Source organism: Pleurodeles waltl, chromosome 7, assembly GCF_031143425.1.
Source record: "Pleurodeles waltl isolate 20211129_DDA chromosome 7, aPleWal1.hap1.20221129, whole genome shotgun sequence".
Classification (NCBI taxonomy): Eukaryota; Metazoa; Chordata; class Amphibia; order Caudata; family Salamandridae; genus Pleurodeles; species Pleurodeles waltl.
Window position 1 is genome coordinate 670,112,245 of NC_090446.1, and position 17,064 is coordinate 670,129,308.

Genomic DNA, 17,064 nt, shown 5'->3' on the forward strand with positions numbered 1-17,064 from the left:
TAGAGGAGGGATGAGCATCTGACAGTTCAAAGCTGTAGGTGGCTAGCCTGTGCCTTCCCGATCAGCTTGGATGTCTTTTCCGGTGCGGCCGCAAGGGCGGTCACTTCCGGTGCAGCAAAGGGGGTGGTTTCTAAAAGTATGGGTGGGTCTTCGTGTTTCGGGCGGGCCATTTTTGTCTTAGCCAATCACTGGCCTTCATGGGAAGTACTGCCACAAAGACCCTCCCAGTGCTGCTGCTCTGACTGTCATTCAGTTTCAAACCAGCTTTTTTACGTCCCCTCTTTTTTCGTATATTGCACTTGGCTCGAGTTGGCAGCCACGTAGGAGCTGTCGGATGTTTGATATTTTCTGTGTGGAGACGAGAGGTAAGGTCAGCGTTCGGGAGCCCACACGCCTGATTTGGAAGCGGGAGGGTGGGGACTGTCACGGATTCATTGCTGTGCTAGATGAGCTGTGCGCTAATAAGCTATTGATAAAATGCTTTCTGCTTCGGCTGATCATCCCATCTCCAATGTTACCAGTTTGAGCGAGAGATCCTTCTCTTCGCAATCAGTCTCGCTTGACGGACGTGGCCGAACTTCCATTTGCACCCTATGGACCTTGCACAATACATGCTGTCAGAATGAAACGCATAGTGAAATTCATTGTCCGCTGCATTTTACTTAATTTTATCTGACAAAAAAAGGATGCATAATATTTGAAGCTCTCTTGAGAACGGGTTATTGTTTTTCAACTGCTTGCTCAACTGCCGCAAGCTGTGTGCGTGAGAGACAGTGTATTTCACTGTCCAACCATCTGGTTGCAGAATGATGAAATCTTCCTTTAAGTTACACTAAAGATGGCTGCTCAGTGAAGGGGGCACCTGCAAAGAGCATGCTTTGTAAGGGGTATCTTTGCCATTATATCTTATGCATGTTTTCTAGGGCTTTTTCTCTACTTCTGCTCTGATTAAACGTTATGCTGATGTAAGCATTTTTCTCAGTCTGTAGAATTGGTCACGCAAAGTGTTTATCTGTGCAAGAAAATCATACTACACGTATATGCGTCTTCAGTAATATTACTTTCATTAATTAGGTTATGCAGCAGCGATGTCAAATGCTTGAAGATGTGGCCGCGTTAATCGAGACCTAGGCAATAATATGCATGAATCCCTAAAAATAAAAAAAAAGTTTAATGTTTCCTTTTAGGTCTCCAGTCTACCGCTTGTTAATAAGAATTCCAAGCGCTAATGAAAATTCAGAAATTTGATTCGTTTGCACTCGAGCATACACCATATTCCAGAAATGTAATTTGTTTGTGTGTGTTCATATCTTTCTTTGTCCAGTGAATTGTTTAAATTTCAGTAGTCCCAAGATAACGTTAAACATTGCTGTAAAGAATTCTTTAAAGGTCCTCTTTGTATGACTGCTCACCCATTTATTTAAGACTTTACAGGCTATATATAACTTTGTTAAAACAAAAATAATAATCTGGAATTCTACAATGTGCGAAACGTAGCCCCTTTTATTTCTGGTTCTTAATCCCTGTGTTCCTTTGAAGGGTTGACAACTTTTCGTTTGTGGTCACACACACTCTCACCCACACTACATGCTAAATCATGACTAGTTGTTTGGGGTCATTTACACTTTGGGTTCAATGCTTGCGAATACTGCTGTTTTTAGAGGACAGAAGCCAAGTTATAGACAGTGTTGTAGGCCTCCCACGCTGCCGTCCACCTCCTCTTCAAGCATGCCTGTGAACTGGTAACTTATAAGTGAACTTTTACTTTTCTTTAGCATGCCTATTGTGTTTAGACCGTGTTCTTTATAAGTGGAAGCCAATTTTAGATACCCACGGCCCTTATGCCAAACAATACTTCGGAAAAGCTTGTCTAGTGCATTCACATTGTACAAATTGTGTTCTTTAGAATTTATAGGCATGGACACTATTTTCATGGACTCACTGTGCTTAACCCCAACAATACTTCATGGGTAGGGGATCAAGCAGTAGTTCAATACCATGAAAGTGGAGGCTAAGCTGTTGATTGCCGGAGGAGTGATGCTGCCAGTGTTGTTAGACCACTGTAAATGTGTCAAAGAATCCATTTTATTTCCAGCAAGCAAAATATTTGCCGCAGTGTGTACTTTCTGAAAGTATGTTTAAAGTTGGTGTTAAATCAATACTTCGCACGACTAAAAGACTGCTAGTGAAGACATATATATGGATGCAGTTGATGCCGTTTCTCATTCTTATTAATTACTTGATAAAAGAGTATCTTTTAAGTCTACTGTATAGGATCTTTTTATTTTATCTTGCAGCTTTGAATCATTTATATCACGTTCAGGGAGCAACTGTTTTTCTTTTGTTTTTAGCACCCCATGGGAGTGCCTGTCTGCCCTACATTCTCCCTGTCTCTTTTGAAGTTTTAGAAGGGTCTGGCTGCTGCAATTTGGTGCCGGCCTGATACTTTTTAGGCCACATCCTACCTGAAACCTCAGCTGTCTGCATTACTAAAGGCATCTTGGGGACTTTCAGAAAGTTGACCTAGGAATGCCTTTTTCCTGTTGATTACCATTGGCTTTGTGGTTTGCAAGTCACATTTTCTGGCTTTCTATTTGCTTTCTTGCTTTGGGCTCTCCAGGTTCAGCCCCACCCCCCCAAAAAAATCCATAAACTATGTATACTGTATTCTTCCACAAACTCCCTTTCTGTAAATAGGCCTTTAGATCGTGTTTTTATCTTGTCACATTTGCTGTGCATTCCAAGAGCAAGGTTAAATGTCAGGTGCTGTGTCCTGAGGGCGCTTGTTTACTTTTCTTTCTTTGCCTTCAAAGTGAGAGGGTTTATGTGACAATCTTGTTGGATACAGCAGGGGTAGGAAATACTTTTTTTTTTTTTAGCCCACTACATTTAAATGAACTATGTAAGTATATCAGGTGTAGGAAGACAAATTAACCACGTTTTTTGTTAGTTCTGAAGTGTGTTGGAAACAAATCATTTAATATGATCAAAACAAATCATTATACTAGGTGATGCAATTTCCACACATTTTCATTTGTACACTGTATAGTTCTATTAGTAAATCTGAATGTCTTGTCAAATGTAATGGTTATTTCAATTGAAAATGTGTTGTCTGTAATGGTAGTGGCTTCCATACCACGCATACTCAGCTCTACACCACTGCACTCTACTCTGCACCACTTCACTTTACACCACTCCATGCCACTGGACTCAGCACCACTCCATGCCAATGCACTATATGCCACTTAATGCTTCTCCTCCACTCTATAGTGTACAAAGCTACTCTGTGCCAGTGCACTCTTTGCGACATTACACCACTGCACTCTGTCACTGCTTTCTACACCACTTCAGTGAAGGCCACACCAATCTACTAACTTTGAGCTATTTTGATCAGCAGGACACTGGTGTACATCATGGCGAAGACACTTTGGCAGAGTCAATAGCTCTTGCAAAGGTGAGACCTATTAGCCTTGCCAATACTTGTTGTAAATGCACCTTGCGCCCATTTAGTATTGGCTCTCTAGCACAGTGAGTGATGCCATTGGTTCTAATTACATATACATCCAACAAAAAGAGTGCATTTTAGTGCCAGGGATGGTGTGGTAAACCTTTGCCAAATTTTTTGTTTTCATTACATGTGTCAGTAAGAAATCTATTTTACAATAATAATGTGCATTAAAACTCAAAATAGATTTTAAACTTCTTAAGTGCAATGCACTTAAGAAGTTTAGATGTCTGTGTGCTAGGATGCACTTGTATTGTTCTTTTTAATTTTTATATATGCAGTGGACAGTTTTTGTTAATGTAAACTTTTTATTTCAAGCATATGGTGACCATGTGAATGTAGTGATCTATCTTGGTATATGCTGTTTTTAAATAACTTGTTCCTTACTTTTCCTGTTCAAGTTATGACAGCTTGGGTGCCTGGCAATGGCAAGCTGTTGCTCTTCCAAATTATTAACTGAGTTGGTAGCTCATTTTTCACTTATTGAAGGTGCATAGCTATTTCAGGAGCTTTTGTGTTATCAGATTGGCCATGCTTTCTCATGTGCAACACATGGCACGTATCCTTACTGGAACTGCTCATATAATTTGGGGTCCACCAATAATTTAGGTTATAGCTTGTGTTTGAAATGGAAATATAGAATTGCAGATATTCACTATCCTAGAATACCCGTTTGCTCCTGAGACTTGCCCGTACTCTTCAATTAGAAGTACTGCACCTTGAAGAAGTAAATGTGCCCTCCTTTTTATATTAAAGTCGCAGTTACTGTGTTTGAGAGTGCCTGCCCACTCAAAGCGATTGTTATAGCCTGTTAGTTATATGCAGGGCCACTGTAATTATGCAGCACAATTATGTTACTGGGTTGACTAATTTATGCAGCAAGGGAAGGCATATTATGTGGTAAATTTGTTGATACTATTACAGAATTATTTGGTATTTTTTATACATGGTAATACTGTCTGGGCAAAGCTGTCATCTCAGTACCAGTTCAACGGCCAAATACAGAAAAAAACAACCGAAAAATGACCAGCTACCATATGCAAAGATCCATCCATTGCACGCAAACCCACGTCACCACATTTTTAGGAACTTTTGCTCTGTTTGAGCTAGAAACATATTTTCTGTTAGGGAGTATGTGGCAAGTGCGAAAAATTCATAACTATGTGGAAAAAAACAACAGCCACTGAATCACATAATTCCAGTTGCCCTGTTTATGTGATTCTTCTCTGGTGCACTCTTTTTGACTCATTTGGAACTTTAAGTCACCTAGAAACTGTTAATATTAGCTCTCTAGATGTCCTGCATCTGACAGTAGTACTTATGAGACATCTTCTGCACACTCTTAAATATCCTTTAGTGGCATCAATTTTATTAACACATACTCAGTATTGAATTTATTGAGATGGTCCATTTTATTGCCATCCCCTATTATGTTTAATCCTTATCGATCTTCAGCTTCTTTACTATCAATACATAGCAGAATGGCTTATTACACTTCTTTCAGGGTACATAATAGACTGTCCTGGGCTGTGGGCATTCGTTTTCTTCATCTAGCAAAAAAACCCTGATTAGCATTGCTGGCCAGCAGATGGACTGTCATTAAGGACACTGATTATCATTAATTAGACAAGATAGGGTCAAAGTCTTTGTTTTTTTTAGTGCAACTTTTAACAATTGTCACCAAATTAGCTTCAGTGACAATCTGTGGTTTTTATGGGCGAGCACAAAGTGCTCTGTCCATTCTGTAATCTCTCTTTGGGCTTCAAACCACGCCCATGCCACGTCACTCACTTACATTGGTTCGTGGGCTTGCCTTTTAAAATCCGCTTGCTTTCATTTGTGAAAGGCATGCATACGTCATGCCTTTTCCGGTGTTTAGCCCACCTACACAGCACCAGTAAACTACCAAAAACATACAAGGCTCGATGTTTTCAGCCTGGAGTCCGGACTACTTTATCTGTTTATTTTCCACGCAACGCAATTGCGCTGCATTTTACATAGCGCGATCGCGCTGCGTTTTTTTTTTGCTTTACAACGCTAATAGCTCTAACTCGAACAAACTCAAGACCTGTTGCATTGAAAATGCTTGTTTAAATGATGGCAGCTAATCTGCACTAACTTGTATTCTGGTGCTCTGCTGCCTCCCGTCCTTTGGTATCTAGGCTTTCAGACTGACAGGTAGCAGCACGTCCTTGCTTCTGAGGGCATCTCCTTACCCTCCAGTCGCTCATTTCCATAGAGACTCGGCTTGGGTTTGCTTTCACCAAGCACTGCACGGGAAGATCATGTAGGAAAAATTTAAAGGTTTCTTTACGTCGATTGAGCTTAATACAAATGTTTTTGCTCAAGGAAACAAATTGTGTTGCAGCTGGCGGGAAAAGGAAACTAAACAACTGCAGCATTTAAGGTGCAGGTAGAAGGTATGTGACCCATTAAGAACATATCAGTGTGGTTTTATAAACCAATAATAAAGAGCTATTGTATCTAGCTCATTTCACTTGCACCTTGAAGCACATTTCGAACTATACATTGCAATACTCATTCTGCATCTTCTTTCCTGACTTTTGCGTGATAGCTTAATATGTGGCTTTTTTTGGGATGTTTATTTCTCCTTTTTAGGTTGAAGCCTACCAGACAGCGCAGCTGTTAGGTTTGCAATTGAGTTTTTGTGGGTATTCTGAAAGCTTTCCTGGGAATATATTCTGCCTATTGCTTACGATTGTCTTTGCAGTTGGTAACTAATAGTTGCTTGCTTTCTATGATGGTTTTATTTGTTTTAGGGTGTCCAGCTTCAGTTCATCCCTCCGCGGAGAATCACCTGTTTACTCTGTCCTTCTTAATGCTCACTTTCTGTCAACAGTGAATTAAATCTTGTTCTTACCTTGCCACATTTGATGTGCATTCAAACACGAAGAATGGTTTAGTTAATTCATCAATAGGACAGCAACAATACGAATCTGATACCCATGTACTTTACAAAAATCAAACTTTATCATATTACCCTATAAAGCAGAGGAGCAAAAAAAATTACATTGGCCATTAGTTGCTGCTCGCAGTGCCCCTTGTAAGCTTAATTAGTGCAACATTAATAAATTTGGTCATTGAAGCATTCAGCATCATATCATCTGAGTCCAAAGAGGCAATTATGGTCTGCCTGCATGGACGGACCCCAGTTCATTCTACTTACCCGGCAGCAGGGATCTACGCTCCTTCAGCAGAGCTGGGCACAGACATACCACATGTTCAAGAGATTCCTCCCAACTGCCACAGCCCCTACACGTTTCACCATCCACTGGCTCCAGCTGATTGGGGAGATGGTTAAAAAAAGCCCAGTCTCCTAACCTAAGGGCCTTAAATTTATCTTTCATATGAATACCATAAGTACATGAAAAGTAGCCAGCCGGGGATGCTGGCTGATAAGTACTAATTAATGCCCAAGTGTGCTTACATTTAGCAAGAAGGGCTATGTCTCAGTGGAAAGACCATAGCTGCGTACTCTCTTTGATACTGATTTTAAACAGTGACTGAAATGGGTTGTCAGCCCAAAGATCCTCTACTTTCAGTAACTGCTTACAATCATCCAAAGAACGATCATGACCTTTTTATCTCACTGGAACAAATTTGAGGCCATAAGACTAACTCCAGACTGCTCTCTTTTGCCCTCCGTAACTTATGACAATTTCAGGAAGGCACCTGTTGCCGCTGATCTAAAAGGCCGAATTCAAGCCAAACCTGGGCAGGGGATGATTATGATTTCGGCAAGCAAAAAAACCTCTTATAGATCTTAGTAACCAAGTTGTTAAACATACAACTGTCTCTACCCAGCATAACTTCCTGGGCATAGGTCAGTAAGGGTGTAATCTTTGCTCTCATGACTTCCAGCAATGGTGACAAATTTGTCCTCCTAAGAGATTTAAATAGTTTCGAGAGAGACACTGCAAGGCTAATGCTTTTTCTTCAACCTCTTTTCTCAGCTTTACAAAGCTGCCCCTGACATCAATATACACCCCTAAATATATATATATAACAGTGGTGTGAAGTGATTTTAATACTGTTATATTACCTGGTGCCTCCCAAAAGCCTTTTTCTAACAAAAGAGACCACCTTTGTTTTTAACAGATTCACTTCCAAATTATTGGAAGCTATATAGAGTGATAACTGGTTAAGCAGCTGCTGTAAGCCTACTCTTGTGTGGCTAACCATTGCCAGATCATCAGCGTAAAGCAAGTGACTGATCCGTAGACCAGCAACCTTGGGGGAATGGCAATTAGTACTATCAAGAAGAGTTGACAGATCTGCAATAAAAAATATTGAAAAGCAAGGGAGCAAGCACACACCCCTGCTTCGCACCACAGAATGTGGGGATTTTCCCCGAGAGTGACTGGCCATCTCCAAGTTTAATGCAGACCCAGGTGCAGTGTGCAACTCAGTTACAGCCCCCAGGAGCATGGGTGATATTCCCCATTTTTGTAATGTGACCCAAAAAGTCCTCCTAGGACTCGATCAAACACTGCCTTAAGATCCACAAAACAGCAGTGCAGCGCAGAGCATGATAACATTACCTTGTACATCAAAATAGATAGAGCTATTAAATTGGTTGATGTACCAGATTCGGCAATAAACCCCGTTTGACATATCGCAATTAACACTTTCAGCTCAGCCCAACTCCGCAGGTCTTCTAACAGGAGATTAGCATAATACTTAACCTCATTATCAAGTAATGCTATTAGCCTAGAGTTGACTGGTCTACCATGAGCTGCTTTATATAGTGGATGAATTATTGCACCACACCATGATTCAGGAATTCTGGAGGACTTCAAACAATAGTCAAAGAGGTTTGTAAGCCGATCTGCCCAAAAGGTGTTATCCTGCTTAAACAGCACTTGTGGGAGGCCACTGGGGCCTGGTGCCCCATCTCGTTTTGCCCTGGAGATAATACAGCAAAGCAATATGAAGAGGGAAACATGGCTTCAGAGTGAAAATGCATGGACCTCAGGGGTAAGTGTGAGAAATTGGACAATACTACAATGGGACTCTGCATCCCCTTGTCCAGCAAATTGTCTTCAAGCTTGCTTACAGCAAAAGGACTGGCCAAGAAAGATGCCCATTCTCCTTCCGAGATGTTAATGCCACCATACCCCCTTTGTCCATTTACTGATTTATTAATTAGAGACTAAAACTTTCTTGAGTTCGAATCCTTACTGGCACAGACAAGCTTTGCCCAGAAAAGATCAGAGCGTCTTTGTTTCTCCTCATAAATGGCCTTCCTGTAAGCCTTCTGCGTTTCCTTAAATATGGTCAATGAGACCTTTAAATCTGGACTCTCAAGAGATGCCCTAGCAACTTTATTACGGCCTTCTTCTGTATCTCCTTCGAGGTGATAAACTTTGTGGTAGGAATAGAATTGTTAACTTGTTGATGAAATCTTGACCATAGAGCAAAGACGAGGCTAGCCCATAACTTATTTGGAGACATGTTGCATCCTCGTCAGAGTGTAAGTATTCAACACATCCTGCTTTTACTGCATCACTAATGGTGGAGCTCCATTTTATTCGCTTCAAAGTCTCAATACATACTCCGCCCCAGCAGCCCATGCCACAGCATGATGATGGAGGCTAGATTTTATAACAATAATCTGGGGGCGATGGTCACTCTCCGCTCGAAGGGATATTAAGAATTTTTCAATTAAAGGAAACATTTCCTCATTACAAATGGTGTAGTCCAAGAAGGAGTGTATCTGCCCATCAGAGCTCGTCGAACTCGGAGGTATGTCTTGCAACAGACGGCCATTCAGTACTTTAAATCCTATACTATTTAAATGCAGTACCATATGTTCACCCAAGGGGCTGCAACTTAGCTTGGACTGTTCAGGCACCAACAGATGATTGGAAAGATCGGGACCCTCAAGAGCTTCTATGGAGTCTTGAAACACATTTGTGTTAAAGTTCCCTGTTACCAGCATGGGGCTGATCACTAACTAGGTCACCCAAAATCTGAATCAGCCGGTTCAGCTTCCCCCTTTTTTCTTTTGCTCCAGGATTAATGTAAACATTTAGTAAGAAGAGGGTTCACTGCCATCTCCATTTGGTGATCTGAATGCCGTTTACCCAGTTCTCCTCCAGGATAAGCAGCATGATTTGCCCTTTTAGTTTAACAGCAACATAAATGGATAACCCACCCCTGGCTCTATACCTTTATACTCTCTGAAGGCAGCTTTCCAAAATTCTAGGTACCCTGGCAGCGCACAACTTGCCTCCACCCAAGTTTTCTCCAGAACAACAGTTTCATAGCAATTTAGAAATCAAATTAAGTCAGCAGATTGTATCTTCTGAGCAGCACCGTTGATGTTACAAAAACATGTCAGATATTCATACTTAGACTTTGGGAGTGCCTCCGAAGAAATTCATTCGGGCCGCCAATTGATTAAGGCTGTGGTCAGTCAGTCCCAGTTTGGCCCCAAAGGGTTCGTAGCTTCAGTCCTTCCTGTGCTGCTATGTGCGATAGAACTGCCCTGAGCTCCTTTCAGGATTGAATATGGCTTTGACTCGTAAAGGGCTTTTGGACTTAATGAATCGAACAGCAATGAGGGGTAGCCAGGATTCGTAAAAGGGCTGATTGTAATGCCCCACAAATAAAATATATCTCCTTTGGTCAAAATTGACTGCGCTAGTGCAGCAGAGTCTAATGTCACCACAGTGTAGCTTCTGTGGTCTGAGAGCCCTTTGAAGGAAGAAATTCAATACAAACAATATCACTGTATCCCATGCCACCCAACTCCTTGATTGCCTTAAATAATCTTAAAATGCTCCCCCGGATCAGAATATAATGAGCGCCTTTCAAACGCTATTCAAGATTGAAAAGTGACTTTGTGGTTAAACACTCAGGGAGAGTCGTTGGCTGATGGGCTGGTGGTTTTAGGTAAGTCCGTCCCCCCAGCCTAGAGTCACCTATAGATCCCTCTTTCCCCAATTCCAAGCTATCAGCAAAAAGGGTCTTATCTTTATAGGTTGAGTCTGCTTTGGGGGTGGGGGCAAACTACTTTGATTCATAGGAGGCAATGCAGAAGAAATGTTAACCTGTGGTCTTCCTACGTCACAACTAACTGTTTCACAAATAGTATTGTGTTTTACTGACGCTTATAGTATATTTACATGTTTATCCCCTCCCAGACTAATAGCGACTGATGTCACAAAGCCATTGATTTTACTTATAGTGGAGGATCCCAATGTCACTTCTGATAAAGTTTCATCCCCCATAGTTGGGGTATTAGACAGTAAATTTTGCAGAATCTCGCTTGGAGGTTGTAGATCACCCAAACTGACCAAAGGTGAGGCGAAGTCGGGTTTACAAACCCCTGCTGCTGCTGTGAATTGAGTTGGACCAGTCATTGACAATTTATATTTGCGGGTAAAGAGGGGCTCAGTATTCTATTCCGCTGATTACGGAGTCTTTTCCTTTCTCTATTACTTAATGTACGCTGTGCCAGTGGATCAGCCACTGACTGTGAGGATTTTGATGAGTCAGCTTGTGGAGCGCCTGGATAATAAGGGGACCGAAATATGTCTATAGGCTCAGCTCCAGAAGAATGAACATTTTGACAGTCTGAGCTGAACGAAATACCTTGCTCAAGTTCTCCAACCACTTTGTGGTAGTTCGACTTAATGTTTTTAAGGCTAACGGGAAGGAAATATTTTAATTATTTTCTGTACCAGTTCAAGCTTATGACCCAAATTCGCCGATGGAACTGGTTGCTATGAACGAGGTGAAAACCTATTAATTTCTAACAAAACTGAAAAAAGTTGGAAAAGATGATAGGCTTTCTATAATCGGGGAGCAACAAAAGGCCACTTGGACCAGGTTACACTTGCTTGTGCGCTGACAATCAACTGACAGAGTCCAAATGTCAGGCCGTCTTACAAGGGAGCTTGATATGTACCTTTCTTGAACTTCAAAGTAAGAGAATTTATGTGATATCTAAAGGCTTTTTTTTTCTAGCATACAACAAAATTTAACAGTCCTGATATTTTAGAATATATCCGAATTAGGAAAGTACAAATGACGCACTTTTTTATAGTTAAGTGACGATACTGCCACACATTATCGTTTGTGCTAAAAAAAAAACTGTATGCCTGCGCAAATGTAACGGTTATTTCAATTAAAAATGTGTTGTCTGTACTGGCAGCGCCCCACCACACAATGCATACTCCACACTACTCCACTGTATGCCCTCCACTCTGCCATGCCACTCCACTCCATGACAGGCCAGTCTACTCTACACCCCTCCACTCTTCAACACTGACACTCCATGACACTCTACCCCCTTCACTTTATGCCCCTTCTCTACACACCACTTACCTCAGGCCACTCCAAACTACCCCACACTACTCCAGTGTACCCCACTTGACCCAATCTACTTAACTCCAACTTCACTCCAATGTATCCCTTCCACTCCAATCTTCCCCAGTCTACTCCAGCCTACCCTGTCCACTCAATTCCACCCCAATGTACTCAAAACACTCAATTTAACCCAATCTACCATACTCTACTCCAAACGCCCTGCAATTTACCAAGTCTACACCACCCTGATCTACCCACTCCACCCCAATATACTTCACTCCATGCTCCTTCAATCTACTCCACCCCCATCTACCCCACTCTCTTCACTAACTCCACTCCAGTCTACCCCAATCTACCACACCCCACTCTGCCCTAATTTACTCCACTCCAGTTGACTCCAGTCTACCCCACTCCACTCAGTTTTACAGAAGTCTACTCAATTGCACCCCAGTCTACACCAAACTACACCAATCTACCCCATCCCGCTACAATCAAACCTAAAAGACTCCACTCTACCCCAAGCTACCTCACTCCACTGTATCCCAATCTACCACACACCACTCCACCTCACTCTGCCTCAGTGTTCCAAATTCCATCCCAATCTACACCAAAGTACTCAAATCTACCCCCCACTACAATCAAATCTACTCCACTGTACTCCAGTCTACCCCAGTCCACTTCACGTTGATCAAAGCTACCCCACTCCTCTCCAATCTACCACACTCCACTCAATCTAACCCTCTCTACTACATTCCATTCTACCCCAATTCACTTCACTCAAATCTACCTCACTCTTCTGTCTAGCCCAGTGTACCCCACTCCACACCAGTGCAACCCACTCTGCTGCAGTCTACTCCATTACACCCCACTCCAATGCAGTCGACCCGACTCCATGCAATTTACACCAAGATACACCAATCCACCCCACTACACTTGAATCTACCCTACCCCACTTCAATCTATCCCAGTTGACTCCGATCCACTCTACCCCACTCCACTCCAATTTACTGGACTCTACCCAGTCTACCCCACTCCACCACATGCCAAGCCTCTCTAGCCCACTCCACTCTACAACACTCAACACCAAATTTACCTCACCTCACTCCACTCCAATCTACCTGATTCCACTCTATTCTACTCCACTCTACCCAATCTACACAGCTCCATCCCAGTCTACCCCACTCCATCCCAGTATACCCCACTTCACTCCATTCTAGCCCACTGTATCCCAATCTACCCAACTCCACTCCAGTCTATTCCACTTCACCCCAATCTACCCCTCTCCATTCAAATCTACTCCACTCTGCCCCACTTCACTTTATCCCAATGCACCCCACTTCCCTCATTTCTACCACTCCTTTCCAATCTACCCCACTCCAATTCACCCAGACTGTCCCACTCTACTCCAGTCTACCCCACTCCACTCAGTTTTACAGCAGTCTACTCAATTGCACCCCAGTCTACACCAAACTACACCAATCTACCCCATCCCGCTACAATCAAACCTAAAAGACTCCACTCTACCCCAAGCTACCTCACTCCACTGTATCCCAATCTACCACACACCACTCCACCTCACTCTGCCTCAGTGTTCCAAATTCCATCCCAATCTACACCAAAGTACTCAAATCTACTCCCCACTACAATCAAATCTACTCCACTGTACTCCAGTCTACCCCAGTCCACTTCACGTTGATCAAAGCTACCCCACTCCTCTCCAATCTACCACACTCCACTCAATCTAACCCTCTCTACTACATTCCATTCTACCCCAATTCACTTCACTCAAATCTACCTCACTCTTCTGTCTAGCCCAGTGTACCCCACTCCGCACCAGTGCAACCCACTCTGCTGCAGTCTACTCCATTACACCCCACTCCAATGCAGTCGACCCGACTCCATGCAATTTACACCAAGATACACCAATCCACCCCACTACACTTGAATCTACCCCACTTCAATCTATCCCAGTTGACTCCGATCCACTCTACCCCACTCCACTCCAATTTACTGGACTCTACCCAGTCTACCCCACTCCACCACATGCCAAGCCTCTCTAGCCCACTCCACTCTACAACACTCAACCCCAATTTACCTCACCTCACTCCACTCCAATCTACCTGATTCCACTCTATTCTACTCCACTCTACCCAATCTACACAGCTCCATCCCAGTCTACCCCACTCCATCCCAGTATACCCCACTTCACTCCATTCTAGCCCACTGTATCCCAATCTACCCAACTCCACTCCAGTCTATTCCACTTCACCCCAATCTACCCCTCTCCATTCAAATCTACTCCACTCTGCCCCACTTCACTTTATCCCAATGCACCCCACTTCCCTCATTTCTACCACTCCTTTCCAATCTACCCCACTCCAATTCACCCAGACTGTCCCACTCTACTCCAGTCTGCACCACTCCAACCCTCTACCCCACTCCACACTACCTCACTCCAACCCAATATACCCCACTCCAGTCTGCTCCCAATCCAATCTACCCATTTTCGCACTCCATTCGACCATACTCAAATCTACTGTTATCTACCCCACTTCTCTCTACCGCACTACCACACTCTACTTCACCCCACGCCCACTCAACCCCACTCCAATCTACCCCACGCAACTCCAGTCTACTCTTCTCCTTTGCATACTACGCAACTCCAATCTACCCTTTAGCCATGCTAACAGCAGCCACACTGGCATACCACATGCCTAAAACACATTGCCAAAGCCAATAGCTCTTGTGTTGGCAAGACCTATTGGCTTTGCCGGTGCTTCTTTAAATCTCTTAACAGTTTTCCTAGAAAGTCTATAGGTATATGTTTTCCCCCACTTAACGGTGTGCTATGGCTTTTGCCATTTAGATGTGTTTGCTGTATGACTTTTCAAAAACTCCTTCATGGGAATTGGGGCCTTCTGTTATGTGGCCATCTAGCAGACTCAGGTTATTTTCCAAGTACTTCATTGTCCCAATAAGAACAGTTTCAAATGCTTTTTTGGAACTAAACAGTGTGAATTGGTTCCTTGTGGTGGACAATGTTTAAATATGTCTAGAGTTATTTAAACATTGCAGTGAAGTTCTGGTACCTTTTTAAAACTACAATAAGTGTTTTTCTGCATAAAAAAGCAGTGTTATCTGCATGATGCCTCTTTTGGCCAGAGCCTGGCGCCCCCCCCGTGGGATCACTTGACGCCCCCCAGTTTGAAGACCCCTGTTCTACATGGATAGTGTAACTCAGTTGTGCAGGCGTATCTCAAGAAGATTGAATAAACCGGAAGTTCCCTGTGGTGCATGCTTTAAAGTTACTATCATGTAAGGGTATTGATGGCACCTTTTTTGCCTCTTTAGGTCTGTGCTATTAGTGAAAAGGCCTTCTATTTGGAAGCTACAGAGCTTTTACAAATGTGGCTTTTAGGTCTCGTCTAAATGTGTTAAATTCCTATGGCAATTCTAACAACCAAACATGAATAAATATACACCACACGGTACAGGTAAAAGGCAACAAACCAAAATATACAATGCAAATTGATAAGAAGTGTTATTTATTCAAGCTCTTCAATGTGATATAAATAAAAACAGTACAAAAATGGAATCACAAAAGTTGTGCGTTTGTGTCATCATACATAAATCCACTCACTTTCTACCCATTAAAAGCAAGAAAGGTTTAGACGTGGTCCCCTCGTATAACCAAATCTGTGAATATTTATAGATTATAATAATCAAAAACACTTCATTTTATGCCCCACCTGTGCCAAACGTAATCCTCAAATAAACCATATATAATTGTTTGTAGCCTATTCGACTAGTTCAGTCACCCTATTGTGTAAAAAGTAAAAGAAACGTGCATTCTCTAGACCTGCTCAGACCAAAATGACCGCATAGAGCCACTCCACACTTATAATGGACCCAAAAGGCAGACACCACGAAAAGTGAGCCCTCTAGTTTATGAATTATTCTTTGGACTTATTTCTAAAGAAAAAAGAAGAAACATCATTCTCATGTATGCAGCACTAATCATGCATGTAAAAGTGGTGCCAGCAGGCTTAGATCATATACATACAATCATTTTCACCCACCATGACCATTTCAAAAGGCATGAGCAGCTTGTGTGATAAAATATCTCTCTCTCTCTCTCTCTCTCTCTCTCTCGTTGTTGCAGTGAAGTATATTTTCGTTACCATCCTTTCATAGGATGACTTGTGTACTTCCACTGCTCCCCTTCAGGGAATTAGGATTTTGTTTTTCATTCGGTACTCCACGAGAAGAATGCGGTTTCTTTCTGCCACCCCCTTTTGCTGCTTCACCTTCAAAATCACACTTGTGCTCTTCATGTTGCTTCATTCTACCCCAGCCGCCGCTCATCCTTTTTTGCTTTTTGTTTCTTTTTTATTCTTCCTCCTCAGTCTCCTTCAAGTTCTTCAGTTGCGCCTCAACGTACTGACTTCTCCCGCATCCGTTTTCCTCACATGCTCCTCTGTTGCTAACCAGTGCTCCCATTGTTGTATTTAAAGTTTTCATTTTTTTTTTTAATTTATCTTTTTTGAGAGCCTTTTCCTGACATTTGCTGTCGTGCCATTTTTGAAAAGCGAGTTTTCACACGTTGAAATTAATTTCTGCTTAATTTACTGCTGCATATGTCATCCGCCATCTTGGAACTGCAAATAAAATGTAAGACGGACACCTCATACTGTATGTGTTTGCATACATCATCACGTTGGTCTGCACAAACATCATGAGTTGTACATATGCATACAAGCATTACATTTTTTCATTTTTTATAATTTTGGCATTTACGTGTGTGTGTGTGTGTGTGTGTGTGTGTGTGCGTGCGTGTGTGGGTCGAGGGGAGTCTCTGAACTTCCAAAAAAAGGTGGTACCCAGAGCCTCGCTAGTTAAAACAGCCTTCAATTAGGAATTTGAAATACTCCTGGTAGCTATGACGTAAAGTGGCCGGCATGCTTTAGAAAAAAATGGATGCAGTAGTACCAAAATAATAGTAATTTAGGAAAAAGAAGAAAAAATTAATTTGGAAAAATTGGAAGGAGACTGTTTCAGCTACTGAGCATGCCCTCTGTAAGCGCTATTCACTGTATCCTCCTTCCTGTAAAAATGAAGCTTGTGGCCAGGAAATTTTGTTTTCACTTTGCAATAATGTTTGTCTGGTTTATGCTCTGTCTCCCTCACAACATTGTGTGGCATAGGATCAGGTTTTCAAATAG

The 17,064-nt window shown here is 42.3% G+C and overlaps 1 protein-coding gene across 3 annotated transcripts in view; it reads left to right on the forward strand.

Annotated features, from left to right (window-relative positions):
• Positions 1-205: 205 nt before the first annotated feature.
• LOC138304529 (sideroflexin-1) overlaps positions 206-17,064 on the forward strand; it is a 227,778-nt gene continuing 210,919 nt past the window's right edge. For all 3 annotated transcript variants that reach the window (XM_069244665.1, XM_069244667.1, XM_069244664.1), the window contains exon 1: positions 206-365. The gene's annotated coding sequence lies outside the window, so the exon portion shown is untranslated. The remainder of the gene's footprint in view (positions 366-17,064) is intronic.